Below are 7,483 nucleotides of genomic sequence, written 5' to 3'. Positions count from 1 at the left end.
AAGGCTCCAGCTACATTCTACATTTTATGAATGAAGAATTAACCCCATCCTTGCCACAATACACAATTAAAAAGAATAAACAATTGCAATACTTACAAAAATGAAACAAAGTAATATTTATTGGAAACAATAATAATGCAAAAAATAATCAAAACAGCACACCTTTATACACATATTCATAAGGGAGTGGAGCACCCCACACATGGCCAAGCTGGTGAGCCCAGACGAAGCGGTACTGGTTACCCCAGGCGAAGCAGAGCTGGCGAGCCCAGACAAAGCGGTACTGGTTACCCCAGGCAAAGCCGATCTGGCGAGCCCAGACGAAGCGGTACTGGTTACCCCAGGTGAAGCCGATCTGGCGAGCCCAGGCGAAGCCGCTCTGGCGAGCCCAGACGAAGCGGCGCTGGTGAGTAGGCCTCCATAGGACATGCAGCCCCAGGAGCCTAAGGGTTGCAGACTCAGCAGCTTTAGGTGGTGCAGGACAGGGCAGGAGAAGTCCCTCCGAAGGCGACAGCAGCATGGGACCCTCAGGAGGAGACAGTAGGTGCCGACCCTTGGGAGGCGAAGACACATGCGGACCCTCGGGAGGCAATGGCAGCTCCAGCCTGACCCGTGCCAGATGCTGGACATCTGGCTTTCACCCCACTCCCCGCAGCAGCACCTACAATGGTCATGGAGGTAGCAGGTCATTTTGCTCTGCTGGTGGAGGCAGGAGTAGCAGGTAGTCTCCCTCCTGCTCTGAGACAGCGGTGGGGCTTCTCCCTCCTGCCATGGAGACAGTGGCGGGGCTTCTCCCTCCCTCTGTGGAAACAGCGGCGAGGCTTCTCCCTCCTGCCGTGGAGACAGCGGAGGGGCTTCTCCCTCCTACCGTGGAGACAGCGGCGGGGCTTCTCCCCCCCACCATGGAGACAGCAATGGGGCTTCTCCCTCCCTCCGTGGAGACAGCAGTGGGGCTTCTCCCTCCTGTCATGGAGACATAATAAACGATTGCAATACATTAGAACCAGGTACCATTTACAAAAATGAAACACAGTAATATTTATTTAATGGAAACATTAATAATGCAAATAATAATCATAATAGCGCATTATAAATATTCATAAGGGGCACCTCGCCACAGTACCCCTTATACAAGAAGATTAAAAAAAAATCAAATGTGACATCATCCAGCAGAGAACACAAAAGGGATGATTTCAAACATTATTTAGGGAGATGCGGGTATGTGCCTGTGGAAGGGTGGTGGGTAATTCACTGACATGGGAGACAGAACAGATGTACTTGAAACACCACAACGGTGCCCAGTTTTGCCCAGAAAACACGTCAGGAAACTCCGCCACCAGACCGTGAGCCTGACATTTCTGTGCTGGTGTCAGATTCTCCGCAATCTGTACCGACCCTTTTCTGGAATGGACCCGTGGAATGGCTCTAGGGCTGGCCTTCTGACATTCCCCACAATGATCACAAAACCACTTGACGTCGCCATCCAGCCCCATCCAGAAGAACCGTGACACAAGCTTTGCTTTAGTTTTATCCCTTCCTAAATGACCAAATAGGGGAATAGCATGAGCCAGCTGCAACAAATCCTCCTTAAAGGGCTGAGGATGAGCAACAGATGCGCACTTCCCCGGTCTGGGGTAATTTATCAACACGGTACAGGTCTCGATTAATTTTGAAGTGAGGGAACGTGGTGGCGCGTCTGGGCTCGACCACCCGACCATTACCCACAGCTGCTTGGTCAAAGAGCCTGCCCAGCATGTCATCACGCCCTTGCTCGAGGTGGAAGTCATGGGAGCGAGCTAACAAATCAGCTCCCATGGCTTCCAGCTTGGGGTCAGGTAGATCCCGATCAGAGGCAGCCGAGCCAGACCCCTGCGCTGGCTCCACGGCCTCCCCCCCAGACTCTTCACCAACCGCCCCCACCTGAAACTTCTCAGACCCCCCTCCATTGCAAGCCCTCATTCTTAGTGACCCAACGCCCCTATTTAGTTTTACGGGGTTTAAATTTATGACAAAACCATTCTGGATCAAGAAAGGGAAAAATCTTTCCAATTACTTCCTCTTTCTTAGCCAATAAGGAGGACAGGGCTGTCAGGACAGCCAACCAATCTTTAAACTGCTCACAGTCCCGTCCCAGAACTACCGGTACTGGCAATTGAGGACATAATCCTACCTGCACCTGTGTCACCTGCTGGCAAATAGTCATATTCACACTGATCTTGGGCTAGGAGTGTACATCCCCATGAATACATTTAATATGCACCTGTCCCAATATATGTTTATGCCCCGGTGAGATTAGGCTCTCCTGTACTAGAGACTGACCACACCCTGAATCCAGGAGAACCTGGGTTTTTGTACCATCCACTGTCACAGGAAAAACAACATCTGTATGCTGAAGTGACTGAGGTAATTGAACGCGCCTACCTGGTCGGCCAAAGTCACACTCCATCACGAGGCAATCCCGGGTGAGGTGGCCCACCTCCCTGCACATCCAACACCTCGGTGGGCTTGTTTCTCACCCCGAGACTTTGGCAAAAGTTAGAAAAACTGGAGCCATAAAAGGGGCTCGCCAATAAGGTGGCCGCGGGAGACCTCGGTCCGACACTGCAGCAGCCCGTGGGTAGCCCCACCCTGCCCCAGATCCTGAGCCAGGAGCTCCTGTCGACACCCCCCCCCCCACCCCCGACCAAATCTCTGACTACCCCTTCCCCCCAGTCCCTTTGCCCTCTCCGGGTCCATATGAGGGATGATCCAGTAGCCACTCTCCTTCTAGGCAGTCTCGCAGGGGTTGGCTCCACTGCCTGGTACTGTTCTGCCAACTCGACCTCCCGGTCCAGAGTATCAGGTGCCTGTCGCTGGACCCACAGCCGAGGTCCCAGGGTGACACACTCCAGAAACCGCTCCACCACAATTAGCTCCACAAACCTGGCTTTGGTGACCGCATCCGGGTTCAGCCAGCCCATTGCGTAATCCTTTAGGCGGTGGGCAATGGCTCGGGGGTGCTCCCCTGCCGCAAACTGCTCCTCCCAAATTCCTTCCAGTAGCCCTCCGGTGTGGCCCCCACAAGATTAAGGATGGCTGCCTTCAGCATGGGGCAATCCAGCATGCGCTCCGGGGACAGAGTCCTCGCCGCTGCTTGAGCCTCTCCGGTGAGCTGTGGCAACAAGTAGCTAGCCCACTTTGCTTGGGACCACCCGGCCGAGGTCGCCATGGCCTCAAACACCTTCAAATAGGTTTCAGGTCGATCCTCAGCCGTCATTTTAGTGGGTCTTTGCAGTTGGTGGTCTGGAGCTGCGGGTGGCTGTCTGGCATCCACGGCTTCTTTTGGTGGTGAGGTCTTTGTACTGGTTCTGTGGGTGCACTGCTTTTATGGGCAATGCCAGTGAATCCCACTTCCTAACAGCACGTGTGGAAGGGTGGTGGGTAATTCATTGACATGGAAGACAGAACCGATGTACTTGAAACACCACAACGGTGCCCAGTTTTATTTTCTGCAAATACACTCTTTTATCCACAGAGGGCACTGTTGCCCCTGAGCTGTCTATCAACGATGATAGACAGCACCAAGGGAACACCAAAGCTGGTAAATCAATTAACTGCGGGTGCACTTGCAGGTGCTCAAAATAATGATGAAAACAGAAGGCGAAAGGAAAAAGGAAAATAAAACAGTAATAAAACTACAAATAAAAGGTGCTGCACTTGGCAGCGTTATCCAGGTCGCCACTACCCGTACGACCCGGATCACCAACGTACAATAGCGGCTCCCTGCCTGCTCTAAACAATATTTCAGGGGTCTGCTCAAGGGTTCCCCACTGTCAATGTCTAGCTTGTGGGTTGGTGTCTTTCTCCCAGCTGGTTCTCGTTCCTCGACCAGCGCTTCCGCACATACAATGCATCAAAAAGAGCAGACCTGAGGAAACAGTACAGCATTATCTTATAGGGCTAACAATCTCCCCAAGACCCGCCTCCCAGCCATTCAGAAAGAGGGAAAGTCCACACACACCCTTTCCAAACTCCTGTGTCACTGCCATGACTCACAGACGGTTATTGGACGACTGCTGCCCTCTTCCTGCAGCACTATGTAGATGCCAGCAGAGTCAGCACAGATCTCCCCCTGCTACAGTGACAGTGAGAGATGTTTTAGGTATTTTAGAATGACAAGTGAAAGGTTTGATGATCTGTTAAGGCTGTATGCCTTGATAATAATAATAATATTTAGAACAAAAATGCTCATAAGCCTCATAAGCAGTGCTTGAAATGGGGCGGTACTCAATGGTATGGAGTACCGCCACTTCTCAATTTCACATATTCGAGTCCCACCACATCTGAATTTAAAACATTTGAGTAGCACTTTGGCGCTTATCACTGACCATTTGCCTGTTTCCTTTTCCAAACTGTCAGCTGCAATTATGTGACTTTCTAGTTGTTACTTTGTTGTCCCAGCAGCAATGGCAAGGTTTAAGTTACAGCAGAGCAAAGACTGCAACTCCCAGAGTGCATTACAAAACAACTGCAACTCCCTGAGTGTATTGCAAAACAGAGCGGGGGAATGGTCCAGGTCAAGTTGTGATTACACGCAATACTGATTAGATGGGATGATCTGGAGAGAGAGAGAGAGAGAGAGAGAGAGAGAGAGAGAGAGAGAGAGAGAGAGAGAGAGAGAGAGAGAGAGAGAGAGAGAGAGAGAGAGAGAGAGAGAGAGAGAGCTGGACAGGGAGATAGAGGCATTTCAAGCACTGCTCATAAGAAATGTTACAATAAATCTGCAAATACAAGTCCATTCAAAGAAACACAGTGGTACTCAATTACTCCTGAAGCAAGGGGTGTATATTCAGGAAGAAACTCCTGACATTTCAACAGACTCACTGACTGACTCACAAACCTCATTGCAAAATGTACAAACAGACCTGCCTTTGCAGATAGAAGGGATATGAACATGAGCTTATTCAGAGGGGGCAGGTAAAGTCTGGTCTCCTATCACTGGGATAGGCACATGAAAGGCACAGCAGGGTTGTCTGGTTTGGTTTGGTGGGTACTGCAACTCCAGAGGTTCAAACAGCAAACTAAATGTATTACTTCAATTTGGTGCTGCCCTCGTATTAAAGACGCCCTCGTATTAACGCCACAGTCATATATCAGCTTTATAATAGAGGCCGCCCTCAAATAAACGCCGCTATCAATAAAGAAACATTAAGGTATTTTTTTCTCCCCCCTACTAAAAAACACACAGTAAACAAATGTGCAACACTGACTATGTACCTGTAACGCTCTTGAAAAGACATGGGGGCCTCAGTCTAGCAAGTAAATTACAAACTAATGTACACACATAGTAAGCACTTTTTTTTTAAATGTAGTACATAATAAACTACTTACAGAACAGCAGTCTGAAGTTCTTGTTTTGTTTTTAGTTCAATTGTAATTCCTGTACAAATATAAACAATGTGCTTACTATCTATGAGAAGATTTAGTTTTGGTTTCTCTTGCAGAGAAATTACAAACAAGCAAGTTACAGTGAGAGAAGCCCCGAACCACTACGACAAAGCTGTTCCAAGCCGCTTTCTCCTTACTAGTGAGCTTCTTGGGGAATTCATTGCACTCCAGGATCTTCTTTATCTGTGGTCCAGTGAAGACACCGGCTTTGACCTTTGCCTCAGACAGCTTAGGGAAGAAGTCTTGAAGGTACTTGAAGGCTGCCGACTCCTTATCTAAAGCACTGACAAATTGTTTCATAAGGCCCAATTTGATGTGCAGTGGTGGCATCAGCACCTTCCGGGGGTCCACCAGTGGCTCCCACTTGACGTTGTTCCTCCCCACAGAGAATTCGGTCCGCTGTGGCCAGTCCCGCCTGTGGTAGTGCGCCTTGGTGTCCCTGCTGTCCCAAAGGCAAAGATAGCAGGCGGAAAACCGCCTTGGAGACCCATCAGGAATGCCACCATTTTGAAGTCTCCTATGACCTCCCCGCCGTACTCATCATACTTCAAGGTGTCCACCAAGGTCTTGATGCTGTTGTAATCCTCTTTGAGGTGCACCGAGTGAGCCAGGGGAAGAGATGGGTACTTGTTACCATTATGGAGCAGCACGACGTTGAGGCTCCTGGATGAGCTGTCAATGAAGAGGGGCCACTCATTCTGGTTACAACCGATTCCGATTGCCTCGAACAGACTGGTCACATTGTGGCAGAAGCAGAGCCCATCTTGACGGGTGAAGAAGCTGGAAAAAGGTTGGTGATGCTTTCTCTGATCTGCGACTTGCACACTTTCATCCAACAAGTTCCATTGCTTGAGCCTAGATGTCAAAAGCTCAGCATTGGACTTGGTGAGACCAAGATCTCTAATCAAGTCATTGAGGTCTTTTTGGTTAGGGTAGTATGGGTTTCTCTCCTCAGCTCCACCTGTTCTGGAAAATAGGTAAATTTCAAAATATCACTGTCCTGGTCACAAAAGCAAAGTTTGTGGGGAATAATGGCTATTTTCTATACTTTTGAAGCATAAGCAATTAGGAAATAACACTTACTAACCAGGAACCAAAAAAAAAAAAAATTGTTACACGGTGTCATTACATAGGTGCACCTTGTGCTGGGGACAATAAAAGGGTACTCTAAAATGTGCAGTTTTGTCACACAACACAATGCCACAGATGTCTTAAGTTTTGAGGAATGTCCACCAGAGCTGTTGCCAGAGAACTGAATGTTCATTTCTCTACCATAAGCCGCCTCCAATGTCGTTTTAGAGAATTTGGCAATACATCGAACTGGCCTCACTACCGCAGACCACATGTAACAACGCCAGCCCAGGACCTCCACACCTGGCTTCTTCACCTATGGGATTGTCTGAGACCAGCCACCCGAACAGCTGATGAAACTGTAGGTTTGCACAACGGAAGAATTTCTGCACAAACTGTCAGAAACCGTCTCAGGGAAGCTCATCTGCGTGCTCGGCATCCTCACCAGGGTCTTGACCTGACTGCATAACCGACTTCAGTGGACAAATGCTCACCTTCGATGGTCACTGGCACACTGGAAACTGGCACACTGTGTGCTCTTCACGGATAAATCCCGGTTTCAATTGTACCGGGCAGATGGCGTCGTGTGGGAGAGCGGTTTGCTGATATCAACGTTGTGAACAGAGTGTCCCATGGTGGCACTGGGGTTATGGTATGGGCAGGCATAAGCTACGGACAACGAACACAATTGCATTTTATCGATGGCAATTTGAATGCACAGAGATACCGTGACGAGATCCTGAGGCCCATTGTCGTGCCATTCATCCGCCGCCATCGCCTCATGTTTCAGCATGATAATGCACGGCCCCATGTCGCAAGGATCTGAACACAATTCCTGGAAGCTGAAAATGTCCCAGTTCTTTCATGGCCTGCATACTCACCAGACATGTCAGCCATTGAGCATGTTTGGGATTCTCTGGATTGACGTGTACGACAGCGTGTTCCAGTTCCTGCCAATATCCAACAACTTCGCACAGCCATTGAA

The sequence above is a fragment of the Polyodon spathula genome, chromosome 19 (assembly GCF_017654505.1).
Source record: "Polyodon spathula isolate WHYD16114869_AA chromosome 19, ASM1765450v1, whole genome shotgun sequence".
Classification (NCBI taxonomy): Eukaryota; Metazoa; Chordata; class Actinopteri; order Acipenseriformes; family Polyodontidae; genus Polyodon; species Polyodon spathula.
The sequence above is the reverse complement of the archived record's forward strand: the minus strand, read 5'-3'. Positions refer to the sequence as shown.